At 42.5% G+C, this 19,595-nt stretch overlaps 1 long non-coding RNA gene and 1 other non-coding gene across 2 annotated transcripts in view; one reads left to right on the top strand and one right to left on the bottom strand.

Moving 5' to 3' along the window:
- Window positions 1-16: 16 nt before the first annotated feature.
- LOC106503779 lies at window positions 17-2,527 on the bottom strand. Its single transcript, XR_001297485.2, has 3 exons — window positions 2,426-2,527; window positions 546-612; window positions 17-45 (listed from the first exon to the last, which is right to left on the bottom strand). It is a non-coding gene; the product is annotated as an uncharacterized LOC106503779 (long non-coding RNA).
- A 50-nt stretch (window positions 2,528-2,577) lies between these two features.
- The window catches only part of LOC102188201, a 30,778-nt gene continuing 13,760 nt past the window's right edge, over window positions 2,578-19,595 (top strand). The window contains exon 1 of the transcript XR_001917627.1: window positions 2,578-2,893. This is a non-coding gene — a transcript (uncharacterized LOC102188201). The remainder of the gene's footprint in view (window positions 2,894-19,595) is intronic.

Raw genomic sequence — 19,595 nt, 5'->3', positions numbered from 1 at the left:
AGGGTGCGAGTTCGATTCCCAGTGGGGAGCTGAGATCCCACGTGCCTCATGACCAAAAAAACCAAAACATAAAACTGAAGCAGGGACTTCCCTGGTGGTCCAGTTGCTAAGACTCCATGCTCCCAATGCAGGGGGCCTGGGTTCAATCCCTGGTCAGGGAACTAGATCCTACATGCCATAGCTAAAAAAAATCCTGCATGCCCAAGATTAAAGATTCTATGTGCTGAAACTAAGACCCAATACAGCCAAATAAATACATATTTCAAAAAAAACCTGAAGCAATGCTGTAACAGAGTCAATAAAAACTTTTTTTAAATGGTCCATATTAAACACACACACACACACACACACACAAGACTAGCCATCTGTGCTATTGTTGGGGATTGTGAAGAAAAAAAAAGACAAGTTGATTTTTTGGCAATTCAAGTCCAAAGGCGTTCCTGGGTGTGCAGGGTAATGAGTTCTGAAATGCCAAAAGGGAGTAAAGAAGGCCAGGGAGCTACAAAATGGGTAGAGGGCTAGGGACAAAGCAGTACTTGCTTTACCTTCAGCAAACTTGGGGACTTGCATTCTTTCTCCTTACCAGTCCCTTTACCATCAGCAGCCTTTCTCCTGGAAAAAAACAACACTGTGAACTGCCTGAGCATCAGTTGGGAAGTGGGAGTAGGTACGTGTGGAGTGAGAATAACAAGATCCTGGTACTGTAGGATCTGAGGGAAAAGAGGGGATTCCTTTTTCATTTTCAACTAGGAAAGAGGAGATTTCGCTGTGCTCTTGGGCTGAGGTAGAAATACCTGATTCTACCTGCTGCTAATGTGGAAATTACTACCACTTGGGCTGGAGTCAGAATAGTATATTAAAGAGTCTCTTGGTGCCATCCTAAAACAAGCAAAATCTTTAATAATATCCAAGCTTTAGAGAATGATGAGGTGAGGTGGGGATCCTGGACCTTTTATCTCCAGTGGTCTTAGGCAGTATGGGCAGTAATAGGGCCTGTGTGGCACAGTGGGGCACAATAATTGAGTTCATTATGACTTGCTATTTTAGTCATCTTTGCAGCCAGCCTTCAGGGGAGAGTCCCTTGCTTTATTGTCTGCTGTCCTGCCTTTGAAGAAAACTTAGCCTTCCTGACCTGCACGGATATTGAGGGAACTCTTATGGAAAAGAAGAGCACTCACAAAGAATTTATGGCAGTTTTCTCAGTGATATTTGAGAAGGGTCAAGTCGTATCTAAAATGCCTTCCCTGGTAGCTCAGATGGTAAAGAATCTGCCTGCAATGCAGGAGACCTGGGTTCGATCCCTGGGTAGGAAAGATCCCCTGGAGTAGGGGATGGCGACCTACTCCAGTATTCTTGCCTGGAGAATTCCATGGACAGAGGAGCCTTGTCGGCCATGGTCCACAGAATCAGAAAGAGTCAGACACGACTGAGCAACTAATGCACACAAGACAAATCAGAGTTTTAAGTCTTGGCTCTATTTGTTAGTAGCTCTGGGTTATCTGCAATCTCACAGTTCTGAATTTTCTTAGTTGCTTAGAAAAACAAAGGAGGGGAGAGAAGGATAATACAACTACTACCAAAGACCATGAGGATTAAACAACAGAAATGGATGTAAAGCACTTAACATAGTACCTAGTTCACAGATAATCAAATGTTAACCATGATTATCATTTACACTTTATCAGCTAGAAGGTCTTAACTGAGAAGACATATCCATCAACGTCAGTAATTGTAATTTCTGTTCCAATATACCACTTAACTCTTTGCTAGGCAATGTTCTAGGTGCTGCCTGCATGTGACTTTTAAAATTCTCACTACAACTCTAGAGGTAGGTCTTACTATTATACCCATTTTACAGATGAGGAAGTCAAGGAACAGCGTGCTTAAATCCTTTAACCAAGATTCCATGATTGGATAAATGGTAGAGTGGAGATTCAAACCCAAAAAGCCCGGTTTACAAAATCGGTACCCTTAACCATTGAGGCATGCAGTTAAATAGACAAGAACTAAAAGGAGATGGGAAATGGAGGGTAGAAAAGGCACAAGATCAAGGTGAACAGTCAAAAACAGCAAATTTAGAGTGTCAGTTGGTTTAGAGACTTAAAGGCATCATTGTGAACTGTTCATGTTGTCAACTCAACAAGTGTATTAAGGTCTTATTTATAAATGAGTAGGTAAGCTTACAAGCCAATTTACAAGCAAGTTGCAAAAACGAGATAACTATAATTGAGGGACCTGCTTGCGTGCTAAATCGGGTCAGACTCCGTGCAACCCTATAGAATAGAGCATGCCAGATTATGGGAGTGGGTTGCCATTTCTGGGGATCGAACCTGCGCTTCTTATGTTCCTGCATTAGCAGGCTGGTTCTCTACTAGTGCCACCTGGGAAGCCTATAACTGGAGGTCCCACCCTTCACGTCTTTTACCACGTAAGTGTCGGGGATCTCCCCATGGTGCAATCTGCGTGCCAGGGGTCGTCGATAGTCCAACAAACATGGACGTGAAAGGGTCAATGCCGGGGTTTGGGGGTGGAACAAGCGGAAGCGAAGAGGATTGTGGGAGCTCCTTTGTACGTCGCCCCAGGGCATCCGGGAACTATGCAGTGCTTTTTTCTATTATGACCGATCCTAAGTAAGGGCCACCAGCTAACTGAGTCTGGCCACTGCCGGTGCAGCTTCTCTCCGAGGCTGGAAAGCAGGGACCGTCGGCCGGCATCAGCAGAGCAGAGGAGGCGGAACTTTGTAACACATGTTTTGAGCTGAAGGTGTAGGCACGTTCTGGCCTCCTGTCGCGCTGGAACAGGGGAACCGAAGTGAAAGGGGGTGAGGAGTCGGGGGAACTGACAGCCTGACGGACCCGGCGGCGAGAAGTGATGACAAGGGTGTCGGAAGAGGGTATGTAATTATATTGTGTAGGTGATGAGTGTGTGAATCTTCTTTGTAGTGTTTGGGGATAGGGGAGGTGGCGAACAGATGAATGGAAGGTAAAATCAGCAGAGTGAAAAAACATTTTGTTGGCGGGGCACCAGCACATGCGAATTGTACCTATATGGGATGATTTTATTGGAGTGATTTTATTGAGCCCCTGGTTTCAGATTCTACTTTGGACGAGTTGACTCCCTTTTGACAAATTACCAAGCACTTGCGCTGTTTTGGGTACTGCACTGGAAGCTCTCTCTGTATGAGGAAAGGAATTAACCTTTTTCCTCTACAATTACAGCCTGTCAGTAGTATGCATTTTGAGACAGGCAGTTACAATACAAGGAGATAAAGTGTTTTGAAAACCTGTCGGGGGCCACAAACACTCCTGAGGGTGCCATCTGGTATGATCTTTGATGTGATGATTTGACATATGTTTTAAAGATAAAATAAACAGGGCAAAACTATGTGCCGTTTTCTCCAAGCACGTTCCCTTCCTGGTTAGCTCAGCTATCTGGAGTGTGACTGAGTAGCACTTAAGGCCCATACTCGTTTATACCTGGTGAGAGCATTTATCCATCACAGTGGCACTTCCAGGACCCCTGCTGGAGAGTCAGTCTTACCAGAGAGCAAGACCTCCCTTTACATGCATAGCCTGCAAGCTCTGCTGCTGCTGCTGCTGTTAAGTCGTTTTAGTCGTGTCCGACTCTGCGATCCCATAGACGGAAGCCCACCAGGCTCCCCTGTCCCTGGGATTCTCCTGGCAAGAACACTGGAGTAGGTTGCCATTTCCTGCTCCAATGCATGAAAGTGAAAAGTGAAACGGAAGTCGCTCAGTCGTGTCCGACTCTTTGCGACCCCATGGACAGCAGCCTACCAGGCTCCTCTGTCTATGGGATTTTCCAGGCAAGAGTACTGGAGTGGGTTGCCATTGCCTTCTCTGAGCTCTGGGTAGGACTAAAATGGCAGAACTCAAGGGCTGTCTGGTCTAAGCATTTGAAACGCTTCTGTGGCAGCTGTTTGGTTTTCTAGCAAACTCAGTTCACAGCTGGGAATTGTGGATTTACTTGAAATTCTAAGCAATCTTTTAAAACTTTTGAATCTTCATACCTTCTGCTTTGTTTGCCAGAGAAACAGCAGTATAGCAGGCAGTCCAAGTCAGTGGTTCTCAAACTTTCCTGTGCATCATAATCAGCTGGAGGACTTGCTAAAGCTCAGATTGCTGAATTCCACCAAAGAGTTGCTGATTCAGTGGGCCTGGCATTGGCCCCCAAATTTATATTTCCTACAAGTTCCCAGGAGACGCTGATACTGCTCATTCTGGGTGTTCTCAGAGCACACTCAGAGATGTGCTAGTCTAAACAGGACTGAGATTAGTAACCAGAAAGGACATCTCTAGGGGAAAGTAAGCATATTCCTAAAGGTTAAACAAGTCTGAATTAAGCCATGGTAGATATGAAATAAAACAGATGTGTTTTGGTTGTTCATTTGTATGTTTTAAATGGATGAGCAAGGATGAATCTTCTTGAACTAAACAAAGTAAGATTTGCATCAGTTTTTTTTTTCACTCATGGGGATCAGAGTTTCTTAAATCATATAAAAAACACAATAGTTGTTTTCTTTTCAGATTCCTTTCTGAGTTATATTCAAATAGGTAGTTATTTGTGCTCTTCAGGTGGCTCTAGTGATAAAGAACTTGCCTGCCAATGCAGGAGACATAATATGGGTTCAAACACTGGGTCGGGAAGATTCTCTGGATGAGGGCATGGCAATCCATTCCAGTGTTCTTGCCTGGAGAATCCCATGGACAGAGGAGCCTGGTGGGCTACAGTCCACGGAGTCACAAAGAGGCGGACATTGACTGAAACTACTTAGCATACAGGCACACACACAGCTAGTTATATATAGAACTCACACTTGTGTCATCACCAAAAAAAAAAAAAATGAGGTGTTCTAACTTCTGGTAATTATGTTTGAAGTTAAAAAATGAAAGGACAGTTGGGACAATCTAATCAACACAGAAATAGTTGTATAAGGAGCCAGAATTGAGATAGTGTGATAAGTAGTTTATTTTTTATTTTTTCACTCTCAATGAAATCCCTCCCTCTTCAGAAGAAATAATGAGTTTATTCACTCTAGAGCACAAAGGGAACCAGAAACCTTACTGTGCCAGAGATTAACATGAAACCTTCTTTTATAGATTGACCTAAACAGCCTACTGGAGGGTTGCTTTTGTTAGGCACTAAGTCATGTCCGACTCTTTTGTGACCCCGCGGACTGTAGCCCACCAGGCTCCTCTGTCCATGGGATTCCTCAGGTAAGAATGCTGGAATGGGTTGCCATTTCCTTCTCCAGGGTATCTTCCTCATTGGGGATGAAACCCAGGTCTCCTGCATTGGCAGGTAGATGCTTTACTACTGTGTCACCAGGGAATGGCAGTCCCTAGTTCTGCCTACCCTCCAAACTCTCCCATGGGCCTGAAAAAGATCAGGACACATTTTTCAGAAATGTCACTCATTCTAGACCCGTTAGTGTCGGCTCCCAAATCCTCCCCAGGCCATTTATGAAGCAAAACAAAACCTCAAGACCAATCATGCAGACATACATAAAATGCACACAAAAAAGTCCAAATAAACTGGTTTAGGTCTATTGTGAGCTTTTTCAGTGACCAGCAAGATGCTAGGATGACGAGTGACCTGGATGTTTCAGAAGTCTGAAGGTCTTCCATTACAAGGGAATCAGCAGGACACTGTAAGGGTAGGAAAAAGTTTTCCTCTATTGTCTCAAGGTCCCTGGCTATGTCTGCAAATTAAACTGACAAAGACAGATTAACAAGAGAGAAGCATACAAATGTATTTAATGTAAGTTTTACATGACATGGGAGCTGTCACAGGCAAATAAAGACCCAGAGAAACTGAGTTCAGTATTTTATGCTGGCTTCCCAGGTGACATGACTTAGTGGCTAAACAAACAACAAAATTTTATGCTAGGTTTGACAAAGAGTGGGAATTCATGGAGAAATAAGACAAATTAAGGAGTATAAGGGAAGTGTAGTAAACTGGGGGAGACTTAGCAAGTCCTATTTGTTAGGATTTTCTCTGCATCCCTTTGTATTTGGAGAGAAAAATTATCCTCTTCTCTGAATATAAGGAGGGAACCTCTCACATGAGGATTTTATGACCTGTTTCAGGAGAGAAGAGGGGCGAAGGGGTCAAGTGACCTTGTTTCTGCCATTTACTCAAACTCCTTCAGCTTTAAAATATTCAGTATGCCATGGTACCATATTTTGGGGTAGCATGTTCTGAACCCCATCAGTAATCACACACATGACTCTTGAATATCAATTAAATTTCACATATGGTTGGTGAGTTGTACACTGATTCCTCCCCTCCTCACCAGTCCTCATCTCTGCCTAATTTGCACTTAGTCTTATAGACAGTATAGCTTTCAATGGAATGTGAGGGGAAAAAAAAGGAATAAAAGAAACCTGTGTTAGTTTGAACTATGCATCACTGTGTCCTAAGTGATTCCTAAGTAGGAATGATTTAATTTTGTTACTCGAACACTCAGTAGCTTATGGATCCTGAGAGCAGACCAATGGACGCTAAAGGGAATTTGCGGCCAGGTGTGTCAGAGCAGCAAACACATGATCACCCCTGAATTCAGATTCAGACAAGATTTCTTCTAATCTGGACTTCCTGCTTGTTACGGCTGATTCCCTAAGCAACTTTATTTTTTATTTTTGGCTGCATTGGTTCTTCGTTGTAACAGGTGGGCTTCTCTAGTTGCAGCATGCAGGCTTAGTTGCCTTATGGCATGTGGGATCTTAGTTCCCCGATCAAGGATAAAACCCAATGTCCCCTACATTGGAAAGCAGATTCTTAACCACTGGACTGCCAGGAAGTCCCTAACTTTAAATCAGTATGTATCTCTAACCTGAAGTGGAGTGAGGTTTTCAATCCAGCCCTTAACCACAAGGCTATGGATGTCATTGTTTTCTTTGGAATGTTTTTTCTGAGGATGAGAATTCTTACATCAAGTGAATGAGCACTATAAAGTAGAGGAGAGAAGGGTAATTATCATAGTTAATGCCATGTTGTTTCTTTGAAAAATAAGATTAGAAAAAAAACAGGAGGAAGAGGAGACACAAATATATTCTAGAATCTGGAATCTGCAACTGATGAACCAGTTGCTAGGTGTATGACTTACTGCTTTTCCCACAGTAGAGGCCTGAACAACCATGTGCCTGCATCCAGGTTGCCCTTAGATCCTGTGACCTGTTGGAGACAGGAGAGTTATTGCTACTATGTATCATGATGACTTTTCTGTACTTGGTAATATGATGAAGAAACCCTGATAACCTACTCTCATACACACACACACACACACACACACACATGCACGCAGGCACGCACACACGCACGCACGCACAGTATCTATGGGAGAATTTTAATAGCTTTCAGAGATCCAAAGAACTCATATAATTGTCTTCCAAAACTGCATGTAAAAGTCTTACTGAAAGCTGGAGATCAGAAGATCAGAAATGGCCTTGCCAGAAATGTGTTTTCTAATTTCAAGGTCCTTAGAGGAGTCACCAGTGCACTGCAACTGAAGACCACCAGGAACATACCTGTGTTTGAGCAAGTCGGTTGCTTACTTACTAAGTCGAGGCAAAATGCATACCACCGGGAGCTGGTGGAATATCTCAGAGGGTGTTAGAAAGGACTTATTATAGGATTTGGACTTGTATTAGGTGATTTGTGGCAGAATTTAAAGAAGTGAGGCTTCGTTCTGAATTGCATTCTGTTAGGAAGCAACATACAATACATAGGGATAATTCCATGATTGGGTATCTTAATTAATCTTATCTAGCAGCAGCAGCAGCAGGAGAATAGACTAGAAAGAGGCTAATTGGTAAAGTAGAAGCTATTAGCCAGGATAGGAGGGTGTTTTGGCCATTTTGTGGTTTGATCAAAGTTGGCGTTCTATCTCTTTTCAGACATGGATGCAGTGGTCTTGATTTTGTCACAGAGTGGCCTTGTTTGATGTTTATGGTCTGTGAAATTGGTTATATTACACTCATCAGGAGAACACCAAGACGTAGCTGAGGGCCAGGACAGCTCCCATATGTGAGTGGCTGCTTTTCTCCTCAGAGTGATTAGTGCCAAGTCCAGCAGCCTATAGGAGACCAAATTCCCTTTCTGCCAGGAGCTGTATATAGCAGAGAAATGGTTAGATGTGTTGAATAGGAAAGATTGAAGGCTGGGTGTAGATGAAAGCATCTAGTTACCCTCTATCAGAACTTAGGAGCCTCAATGAGAAATAGCAGTGTTCTAAGGTGTTTTTCCTAAAAAAAAGAAAAATCATCGGAGTATACTTCAGCAAGATAAATGGATGGGAGGGAAAACATTGTCTTTTTCGGAGATGGCCAGAATAGTATGTCTCATCCCATGCTCTCTTCTATAATGTGACCTTGCCACTCTTCCATTGAAAAGTAGGGTTAACGTCCCCTCTGCTTTGAGTCTGGACAGACTTCTATTATCTAAATCAACAGAAGAGGAAGAAATGAGACTCTGTGACTTCTGAGGCCATAAGAGGCAGCATGGCTTGTGACTTATCTTCAGGGACATTGATCTTTAGAGTCCTAAGCTGCCATGTAAGAAGTCTGACTTCCCTGAGGCTGCCTTGTTTCGAGGAAGCCTAAGCCTATGGTGAGGCTACCTACAGGTCCTCTGGTCAACAGCCTCAGCTGACGTCCCAGCTAATAGCAGACATCAAATAGAAGACCGGAGAATGAAGACACCTCTAGATGATTAGAGTCCCCCAGCTGCTGTGTCTTCCCAGCCGAGACTCCAGACATCATGGAGTAGAAGCAAGACATCCCTGCCATATCCTGAGTTCCCAAACAGAATCTGAGAGCAAATTTAAATGGTCATTTTGCAGCACTGAATTTTGGATAGGTTTATCACAAAGCAACAATAACCCAAACGTGTAGAAATGTTGGTTAACACCCAAGGAATGGAGTGAAAGGAACAAGGAAGGCAAGTAATTGTAAGAGGGAAAACAGGCTAGTGACAAAACGTTTTGTTTTGCAGTTGCTGCTGCTACTGCTGGGCTCTTTGATTCCAGAGACCCCAGAGTGGACAGAAAGATGGAAGAGTTTCATTCTAAATGAAACTTGTGTAGATAACAGCATCTTCTTTTAAAATAAGATCTGGAACTATTTAGTTATTTCTTTAATTGAACATCTTGATTAAAATTAACAGAAGTATGTGGAGTTTTTTTTTTTTCCCCCTAAGGAAACAAGTAACATTGATTACCAGTACTTTGTAACCATGGGGTGTCCCTGGTGGCTCAGTCCCTAAAGAATCTGCCTGCAATGCAGAAGATGTGGATTCAATCCATGGGTTTGGAAGATCCCTGAGAAAGAAGTGGCAACCCACTCCAGTATATTTCCTGAGAAATCCCATGGACAGAGGAGCCTGGCGGGCTTCAGTCCGTGGGGTCACACAGAGTCAGACACGACTGAGCAACTAAACCACCACCACTTAGTAACCAGAGGATGAGAGATGCTGATCTCCTCTGTATCACTGCATGGGGCTGAAGGAAACCACAGTATTTCCAATGGCATGTATAGATGTTTTATTCTTTTAATCTGACAGAATATGGTTCACTTTTAAAGCTTCCGTATTTGTCTATATGTTATACCCATTGCATAAGTCATTTAATCTGTAAGTTAGAAGTCCTAGTATTTTGTTGGAATTGTGTAATTGGTGAGCCCTCAATGATATTATTGGTTGTAAATGTTGAGTAAAACCATCAACTGACCTCATGGTTATGGGTCAAGAGCAGAATGTCTCAATCTCTTGGTTCCTTGTAAAAATACATGTGAATTTGGTGTTTGACTCTTTCAATGTGTTCCGGCAACACTGAACGCCCTTACTGGAACCTTGATCATCCATTTACTACTATTTGTTCTGCTTACTCCCTCTGTACATTCTTCCTTGAAAACTATCCCTATCTGTTCACACATACCCCGATCTTTTGTGTTACTAAAGGCCCAAGTCAGACAGTACCACTTGTTTGGAAACCTAGATCTCGTGTTCTCTTGGTCACCTTTCCCTGTTTCACTTTTCTGTGACCTTCAGTTTTGCATTGTAGTTATCTGGAACTGTGTCTGACCTTCCTACTAGTCTGTGAGCCCCTGGAAAACAGAATCTATATTAGATTCATTTAGGAGTTCCCCACAACTCCAAGATGGATGTTTTGTTCATTTTTAGGGACTGCAGAGAGGACACCTGAGCCTGGACATGCTAATGAAGATCATACATCTAATTTGTAGCAGAGCTAGGGCCAGAACCCAGGTTTCCTAATTTACAGCTTGATGTTCTCTACTAGATGAAGAAGGGAAAGTGGGGAGAGGAAAAGAGGGACGAAGTAGTATGCTTCATGAGCACAAACCTTTGTGTCTGTTTCATTCACTGCTGCAACCCCACTGCGTAGAACAGTGCCTGGCATATAGTGCACACTCAAAAAATATTTACTGAAATAATAAGTGATTGGGGTAAATAGGCATTCAGGTACAGGGATGATGTACAATGACCTTAGGGGGCATAGGTATTATTTACTTATCACAAGTTCTATCTCATATGTTGTCCTGATGCAAGAAAGAATAAACACAAAGCCCCCAAAACCCAGCTTTTCCTGCACTGGTATTTTCCCACTGCTCTCTTGTACCACTTATCTTTCCCTAGTAGCAATTCTAAAGACTGTCAGTCAGCTCCCACTGAGCTCTTTCATCAGTGTTCTGATAAAAGAAAAATATGATGTGCTGGACACAAAATGTCTTCATTTTATGTAAAAACCTTCTTGGGAAAGTTAGTATTTCTTTAAAAGAAAAAAAAGGCATAGCTCATTACTAATGGCTGCCTTTTATTGGCCTTGCTAGGGATATCCCAATGGGACAATGTGGCTGGAGTCTAGAGTTGCCCAAGAGGTCCTGCTCTCTCAGTAGAGATGACCCCAGGTAATGGAGGCCATAGTTGTGGCTGAAAGACAAGAAAGAGGATGGATAAAACCACATACCTTTTAGTCCCCTGTACTCGCTGGCCTGTGGTCATCATCCTGGTAACTCTACCTCAAATCTCACGAAACAAAATCACCTGCTGTCCCCTCCCAATCTGACTTCTTCCTCCTTGTCTTTGCTTATTGTGTTCTGAAAAAGGTATCTTTTCCTTAGCTCTATTCCAATCTTTCTTCTTCTTAATTCTCACCCCCAGGCGAAAGTGATTTTGTACAAATTTATATAGGAAAATCATCTCCTTCTCTGTGATACCTGAAAATACAGTTTCTAAGATTTAAAAATCTAAGCCAGGTATTTCCCTGGTGGTCCGGTGGCTAAGACTCCATGCTTCCAACAGAGGGCCTGGGTTTGATCCCTGGTCAGGAAACTATTAATAGATAGCACATGCCACAACCAAGAGTTCATATGCCACAACTAAAGATCCTGTGTGCCACAGCTAAGACCCAGCACAGCCAAATAAATGAATTAATTAAAATAAAAATTTAAAGTGACTAAAATCCGGGGCAGAGGGAGTGGGACTAGGAAACACAGTTTGGCCTCAGTCTAGTCCAAAGTGACATGGTTTATAAGAACCCTTGATATGAGGAGTTAAGGGTGCTTGCTCAGATGAATAGCACACCCTCTGGGGGAAGACTGCCTGTTTTGCAGTTTGGGGTCCATATGCTCTGTAGGCTTTGGTGACTCTGGGCAAGTTATTCAACCTGTCTGTGCTGTAGTTCTCTGATCTGTGAGATAGAGATGTGTTAGGGGGATTTGCAGAGTTAATATAGGTGAAGCGCTTAGGATGGTGCCTGGCAAACAGTAAGTGCTATTTAGTTTTGAATATTAGAGGATAGTTGATTTGCAATGTTGTGTTGGTTTTGGGTGTACAGCAAAGTGATTCAGTTATACATATACATATATCCACCCTTTTTCAGATTCTTTTTCCTTATAGCTTATTACAGAATATTGAGTAGGGTTCCCTGTGCTATGCAGGAGGTCCTTGTTGATTATCTATTTTATATATATTTTATACAGCAGTATGTATATGTTAATGCCAAACTCCTGATTTATCCCTCCCCAACCTTTCTCCTCTGTAACCGTGTTTTTGAAGTCTGTGACTCGGTTTTGTTTTGAGTTGTTTGTTTGTTTTGTTTTGGCCACACTGCGTGGCATGCAGGACCTTAGTTCCCTGACTCGGGATCAAACCTGTGCCCCCTGCAGTGAAAGCACAGAGTTCTCACCACTAGACCACCAGGGAATTCCCCTGTTTCTGTTCTGAAATAAGTTCATTTGTATCATTTTTTTTAGATTCCACATATTAGTGATATCATATGATATTTGTCTTTCTCTTTCTGATATATTTCACTTAGTATGTTAATCTATAGATTCATCCATGTTTAAACAGTAAGTACTGTTTAAATGTTAGGTGTTATATCTGTCATTATTATTATTATCAAAGTTATTAAAACAGACTTTTGTCTGTATGTGCCATCAGGAGCTAAAGAGAAGATGTAAGTGGCACCCCACATGTAATAAATAAGTGTTGAAAGTGTTGTGTAGCTCAGTCGTGTCCAACTCTGTGACCCCATGGACTGTAGCCCACAGGCTTCTCTGTCCATGGGATTTTCCAGGCAAGAATACTGGAGTGTGCTGCCATTTCCTTCTCCAGGGGATCTTCCCCACTCAGGGTTCGAACCCAGGTCTCCTGCATTGCAGGCAGATAGGTGTTAGAGAAGCCAAAAATACTGAACAGACCTAAAGAATTAAGAAATTCTATCTAAGGGTGTTTTCAGGAGTTTTAATCTTTTACTAAAAACAAATCTGTTACAAGCCATTGCTTGTAATTTTGGAGTTATTCAAGACACAGTTGCCTAACCTAAGATTGGGAAGATTGACACCTGTGTTTTTCTCTAGTTTTATAATTTAATCTCTTACATTTGGCCTTTGATCAGTTTGGAGTTACTTTTTACATACAGGCTTCCCTGGTGGCTCAGAGGTTAAAGCATCTGCCTCCAATGCAGGAGTCCTGGGTTCGATCCCTGGGTCAGGAAGATACCCTGGAGAAGGAAATGGCAACCCACTCCAGTAATCTTGCCTGGAGAATCCCATGGACGGAGGAGCCTGGTAGGCTACAGTCCACAGGGTCGCAAAGAGTCAGACATGACTGAGCTACTTCACTTTTCTTTCACTTTTACTTTCTTTACATACAACATGAAGTGGGAGTCCGACTTCATTCTTTTTTTTTATTCGTTTCATATATGATATTATAACATGTTTCAATGCCATTCTCCCAAATCATCCCACCCTCTCCCTCTCCCACAGAGTCCAAAAGACTGTTCTATACATCTGTGTCTCTTTTGCTGTCTCACATACAGAGTTATCGTTACCACCTTTCTAAATTCTATATATATGCATTAGTATACTGTATTGGTGTTTTTCTTTCTGGCTTACTTCACTCTGTATAATAGGCTCCAGTTTCATCCACCTCATTAGAACTGATTCAAATGTATTCTTTTTAATGGCTGCGTAACTTCATTTTTTACATGTTAATATCTAGTTGTTCCAGCACCATCTGTTGAAAAGGCTATTCTTTCTTGAGTGATCTTGGCACCCTTGTTGAAAATCAATTGCTGTAAAAGTCTGAGTTTATTTCTGGACTCTCAGTTCTATTTCTCTGGTCTCTCTGTTTAACCTCCCCCAGTACCAGTCTTAATTACTATAGCTTTGGGGTATTTTTTGAAATCATGAACTGAGAGTCATCTTCTTTTTATTTTTCCAAGATTGCTTTGGTTGTTCTGGACCCTTTGAATTTTCATGTGATTTTAGGATCATCTCATCTGTTTCTGCAAGACAGCTAGAATTTTGATAGGGATTACAGTGAATCTGTAGAAAAATTTATGGAGTATTGCAGTATTCTTGCCTGGAAAATCCCATGGATGGAGGAGCCTGGTGGTCCATGGGGTCGCAAAGAGTTGGACACGACTGAGCGACTTCACTTTCACTTTTCACTTTCATGCATTGGAGAAGGCAATGGCAACCCACTCCACTATTCTTGCCTTGAAAATCCCAGGGATGGGGGAGTAGCCTGGTGGGCTGCCGTCTATGGGGTCGCACAGAGTCAGACACAACTGAAGCGACTTAGCAGCAGCAGCAGCCATGTTAACAATGTTAAGTCTTCTGATCAGTGGGCACAGGATTCTTTATATTTGGGGTCACAAAGGGTCAGGCATGACTGAGCGACTTTCCCTTTCATACTTTCATACATATACAAGTCTTGCACATCTTTTGTTAAGTTGAAAGTGAAAGTCAGTCATGTCCAACTCTTTGCGACCCCATGGATGATACAGTCCATGGACCAGCTGAGCCACCAGGGAAGCTCAAAAATAGTGAAGTGGGTAGCTTATCCCGTCTCCAGCAGGTCTTCCTGACCCAGGAATCAAATGGAGGTCTCCTGCATTGCAGGCAGATTCTTTACCAGCTGAACTACCAGGGAAGCCCTTTTGTTAAATTAGTTCCTAAGTAATTTTTATGCTATTATAAATGGAATTGTTTCATTAATTTCCTGTTTGGAGTGTTCATTGCTAGTACAGTTGATTTTTGTATGTTGACCTGAAACCTTGCTGATTTTATTAGTTATAATTGTATTTTTGTGATTCCTTTGGATTTTATGTGTAAAATATCATGCCACCTATAAATAACTTATTTTCCAACATAGATGTTTTATACATCTTCTTCTCCCTTCATTGCCCTGGCTAGAACCTCCAACACAATGTGAAATAGAAGTGGCAAGGATGGAAATCCTTTTCTTGTTTCTGGTTTTATGATGTGTCTAGGTGTGATTTTCTTTGAGTTTATCTTGGAATTTGTTGAGCTTCACAGATGTATAGATTCATGTTTTTCATCAATTTTGGAGCATTTCAGGCATGTTTTCTTCAAATATACTTTCTGTCCCTTACTCTTTCTCTTTCTCTCCTTCTGGGACTCATTATGTATATGTTGGTATGCTCATAGGTCTCTGAAGCTCTGTGAATTTTTCTTCATTCTTTTTTCTTTCTGTTTCTCATTCTGGTCAATCTCAATTGACCTTTCTTCAATTTTGAGGATTCTTTTTTCTGCCAGCTCAAATCTGCCGTTAGACTCCTCCAATAAATATTTATTATATATTTCAACTCCAGAATTTCTGTCTGGGTCTTTTAAAAATAATTTGTCTCTTTATTGGTATAACCTAAATCAAATCCCTTATGATTATACAGTGGAAGTGACAAATAGATTTAAGAGACTAGATCTGATAGGCAGAGTGCCTGATGAATTATGGATGGAGGTTCATGACATTGTGCAGGAGACAGGGATCAAGACCATCCCCAAGAAAAAGAAATGCAAAAAAGCAAAATGGCTGTCTGAGGAGGCCTTACAAATAGCTGTGAAAGGAAGAGAAGTGAAAAGCAATGGAGAAAAGGTAAGATATACCCATTTGAATGCAGAGTTCCAAAGAACAGCAAGGAGAGATGAGAAAGCTTTCCTCAGAGATCAGTGCAAAGAAAGAGAGGAAAACAACAGAATGGGAAAGACTAGAGATCTCTTCAAGAAAATTAGAGATACCAAGGGAACATTTCATGCAAAGATGGGTCAATAAAGGACAGGATGGTATGGACCTAAACAGAAGCAGAAGATATTAAGAAGAGGTGGCAAGAATACACAGAAAAACTGTACAAAAAAGATCTTCAAGACCCAGATAATCACAATGGTGATCACTCACCTAGAGCAAGACATCCTGGAATGTGAAGTCAAGTGGGCCTTAGAAAGCATCACTATGAACAAAGCTAGTGGAGGTGATGGCATTCCAGTTGAGCTATTTCAAATCCTGAAAGATGATGCTGTGAAAGTGCTGCACTCAATATGCTAGCAAATTTGGAAAACTCTGCAGTGGCCACAGGACTGGAAAAGGTCAGTTTTCATTCCAATCCCAAAGAAAGGCAATGCCAAAGAATGCTCAAACTACTGCACAATTGCACTCATCTCACACACTAGTAAAGTAATTCTCAAAATTCTCCAATCCAGGCTTCAAGAATACGTGAACTGTGAACTTCCAGATGTTCAAGCTGGATTTAGAAAGGGCAGAGGAACCAAAGATCAAATTGCCAACATCCACTGGATCATTGAAAAGCAAGGGAGTTTCAGAAAAACATCTCTTTCTGCTTTATTGACTATGCCAAAGCCTTTGACTGTGTGGATCACAGTAAACTGTGGAAAATTCTTGAAGAGATGGGAATACCAGACCACCTGACCTGCCTCTTGAGAAATCTGTATGCAGGTCAGGGAGCAACAGTTAAAACTGGACATGGAACAACAGACTGGCTCCAAATAGGAAAAGGAGTGTGTCAAGGCTGTATATTGTCACCCTGCTTATTTAACTTACATGCAGAGTACATCATGAGAAACACTGGGCTGGAAGAAGCACAAGCTGGAATCAAGATTGCCAGGAGAGATATCAGTAACCTCAGACATGCAGATGACACTACCCTTATGGCAGAAAGTGAAGAAGAACTAAAGAGCCTCTTGATGAAAGTGAAAGAGGAGAGTGAAAAAGTTGGCTTAAAGCTCAACATTCAGAAAACTAAGATCATGGCGTCTGATCCCATTACTTCATGGCAAATAGATATGGAAACAGTGGCTGACTTCATTTTGGGGGGCTCCAAAATCACTGTAGATAGTGACTGCAGCGATGAAATTAAAAGATGCTTGCTCCTTGGAAGAAAAGTTATGGTCAACCTAGACAGCATATTAAAAATCAGAGACATTACTTTGCCGACTAAGGTCTGTCTAGGCAAAGCTATGGTCTTTCTAGTAGTCATATATGGATGTGAGTTGGACTATAAAGAAAGCTGAGCACTGAAGAATTGATGCTTTTGAACTGTGGTGTTGGAGAAGACTCTTGAGAGTCCCTTGGACTGCAAAGAGATCCAACCAGTCTATCCCAAAGGAAATCAGTCCTGAATATTCATTGGAATGACTGATGCTGAAGCTGAAACTCCAATACTTTGGCCATCTGATGCGAAGAACTGATTCATTGGAAAAGACCTTGATGCTGGGAAAGATAGAAGGCAGGAGGAGAAGGGGACGGACAGAGGATGAGATGGTCGGATGGTATCACTGAGTTGATGGACAGGAGTTTGAGTAAGCTCCAGGAGTTGGTGATGGACAAGGAAGCCTGGCGTGCTGCAGTCCATGGGGTCACAAAGAGTCGGACACAACTGAGCAACTGAACTGAACTGAATTCTATAAATTCTGCTTTTCCTGTTGTGTGTAGCCACTGAAGTCTTGCCCAAACTAAGCTTGTAGCTTAGCTGTCAGCTAAAAATTGGTGCGAGTTTTTCTACAGTGTCTTGAACCAATAACCCTCCCACTTGCTACAGACCAGCTCTGTGTGTATTGTGGTACACTCTCAGTGCTCTGGTAAAGTGAAAGTGAAAGTGTTAATTACTCAGTCGTGTCTGACTCTTTGGGACCCTGTGGGCTATAGTCCACTAGGCTCCTCTATCCATGGGACTCTCTAGGCAAGAATATTGGAGCGGGTTGCTATTCCCTTCTCCAGGGGATAGTCCCAACCCAGGTTTTGAACACAGGTGGCTGAGACGGTAAAGTGTCTGTCTACAATGTGAGAGACCTGGGTTCGATCCCTGGGTTGGGAAGATTCCCTGGAGAAGGAAATGGCAACCCACTCCAGTACTTCTTGCCTTGAAAATCCCATGGACGGAGGAGCTTGGTGCAGGCTACTATCCATGGGGTCGCAAAGAGTCGGGCACGACTGATTGACTTCACTATCCTCCTTTGTAGGCAGATTCTTTACCATCTGAGCCACCAAGGAATCCCCCCAGTGCTCTGGTAAGCAGTTCACAATTCTGTCTTAGCTTTCACTTCGTGTTTTCACAGACTCAAGGTTAGCCAGAGGTGAGAAATGGGAGCCTTCTATGTCTTTCTTGGGCAGGTACACAGCCCTTGACCTGTGTGACTTTTAGATCCTTAGGAATGTATTGTGGCGTTTCAAAGACCTCTGTGGATATCTCATTCCCCAAATCTTAAGTTTTTTAATCAGTCTCTTATTTTCCCACCAGGTGGTGCTAGTGAAAAGAACACGCCTGCTAATGCAGGAGGCATAAGAGACATGGGTTCAATCCCTGGGTCAGGAAGATTCCCTGGAGGAGGGCATGGCAGCCCACACCAGTGTTCTTGCCTGGATAATCCCCTGGACAGAGGAGTATGGTCCATAGTGTTGCAAAGGTCGGACACAACTGAAGTGACTTAGCACATTTATCTCAACAGGTATCATGGTTTAGGCAGCTGTGATGTTAAACAATTTTCACTGAAACTGTTTGACAAATGCCCCCATAGATGGGGCTTTTCCCACTATCTCATGTCCTGCTGAGTCATGTTAAATAACTGCAAGCCATGGGAAGGAGGCTTTTTCATTGGGAGCTGACAGATCAAATAGTGATAGTGCTCTGAGGTTGGGAGTTTTTCATGCTGTTTTGAAGCAGTAAAGCATCTGCCTGCAATGCAGGAGACCTAGGTTCGACCCCTGGGTCAGGAAGATCCCCTGGAGAAGGAAATGGCAAACCACTGCAGTATTCTTGCCTGGAAAATCCCATGGATGGAGGAGCCTGGTAGGTTACAGTCCTTGGGGTCACAGTCTGACATGACTAAGCGACTTCACTTCACTTCACTCACCCTGCTCCCACCAGCGACTGTTAGGCTACTGGCTTTCATGGCCTTTTACCATGGGTGTGAGACTGCTGATTTTCAAGACTACCACTGGTCAAGAGAGAGGGGGATTGAAATAGGGCAAGTTAAAAGGCCTCAAATATCAGTGTTCTTAACAAGACTCAGTAGTTTTCTTGAATAAATGCTCCTCAGATTGGTGTCTGCAAACTTTTGAATCGTTTCCAGAGTTCCAAAAACGTTTAATACTTTTTGCAAGTGTTCTCATTGCTGTTTTGCAAAAGTAGATTTCCAGAGGTTCCTACCATGCCATTCTGAAAGCTCCTACTCATAGATTTTTATTCTCTTTAGGTTACAATTGGATCTCCATCTAAGGAAGTGTTAGTCACTCAGTTATGTCCGACTCTTTGCAAGCCCATGGACTGTAGCCCACCAGGCCCCTCTGTCCATGGGATTTCCCAGGCAAGAATTCTGGAGTGGGTTAGCATTTCTTTCTCCAAGGGATCTTCCTGACCCAGGGATTGAACCTGGGTCTCTTGCATTGCAGGCATATTCTTTACCATCTGAGTCACTAGGAAAGCCCTATCTCCATCTAAAATAATAATCTTATGTGGATGTTTGCATCAGAACTTCTTAGCAGTAGACAAGATTTGGATGAACAATGACAATGCTGAAGATGGCCTTTTCCTGTGTCTTGAGAACTCTAAAAGTCTGTTCTGGACTGAGGCTGGGCTGTGATCATGAGCAGGCCAGTGGGTGAAAACTGTGGGTAGCCAGAGGAGCTAATGTTGTCTTTTCTCCAACTAAGTTGTTTCATTCTATGCTCATAGGCACCTGAAAACCTGGAGGTATATTTGAGCCAAACTTCTCCACAGATGGGCCACTAATTCCTCTTTA

The sequence above is a fragment of the Capra hircus genome, assembly GCF_001704415.2.
Source record: "Capra hircus breed San Clemente chromosome X unlocalized genomic scaffold, ASM170441v1, whole genome shotgun sequence".
Lineage (NCBI taxonomy): Eukaryota > Metazoa > Chordata > Mammalia > Artiodactyla > Bovidae > Capra > Capra hircus.
Note: the sequence above shows the minus strand (reverse complement) of the source record. Positions and strands in the feature narration are given on the sequence as shown.